The sequence below is a fragment of the Octopus bimaculoides genome, chromosome 7, assembly GCF_001194135.2.
Source record: "Octopus bimaculoides isolate UCB-OBI-ISO-001 chromosome 7, ASM119413v2, whole genome shotgun sequence".
NCBI classification, from domain to species: domain Eukaryota; kingdom Metazoa; phylum Mollusca; class Cephalopoda; order Octopoda; family Octopodidae; genus Octopus; species Octopus bimaculoides.
Window position 1 is genome coordinate 31276435 of NC_068987.1, and position 1163 is coordinate 31277597.

A 1163-nucleotide genomic window follows, 5' to 3' on the forward strand; every position below is an offset into this window, starting at 1 on the left:
TTTTTGTTTTCGTTTTGTTTTAGTTTTGTTTTTTGTTTGTTTGTTTGTTTTTTTTTTGTTTTTTTTCAACGTTCTACAGATTCTGGAATCAATAATGATGATTTATATTAATAATGATGGCGATGATGATAATGATGAAGATGATGATGATGATGATAATAATAATAATAATAACAATAATAATAATAATAATAATAATAATAATGATGATCGTAATAATATTATTATTGATGATAAAGATGATGTTGACAAGCATTTGTACAGAAGACCTGAATGGAATTTTAGAGGAAGATTTGAGCAAGTTGAAGAGTTGAAGGTGAAAATAGGAAAGGAACCAAATATAGAGGAAGGGAGATAAAGTGTACACACATAAAAACATACATACATACATATACATTTATATATGTGTATACGCGCATACACGCATGCATACTTACATTTATACACACACACACACATGAATGTGTGTGTGTGTGTATGTATGTATGTATTTAAGAATAGACAATGAAGAACAAGGAGATACTTTAGACAGAAAAGGACGGAAAATGACGGAAAGGTGTGTTTGTGTGACAGTAAGCCAAGAATAAGATGATAATAATATTACTAATAATAATAAAAGATTGTTTGTATGTATTGACAGTTGTCAAGGCGGAAATAATGTGTTCATGTAAGCATTGTATATGTCGTGAATACGATACGTATACATATATATATATATATATATATATATATATATATATATTTATATATATATGTATGTATGTATACACACAGATATATGCATGCATAAATACAGACGTAACTATATATATGTGTGTGGATACATGTATACACACACATGCATATACATGTATATGCGTGTATGTTGGAGGTAAATATCTATTTATATATACATGTATATATCTTATACAAGTTTATGTTTGTGTATGTGTGTTTATAAATGTAAGATATATAAGCATAAATGCTCGCGTATATGCATATAAATGAATTTACATACACATGCGTATACATGTATATATATACATACATATATATATACGTATATATATATACATATGTATGTATGTATATATGTGATTGTAAATGCATGATTAAATATGCATGTATATACTAAAGTGTTTTGTTTGCGTGCATATATATAATTTATATATATATATATATAT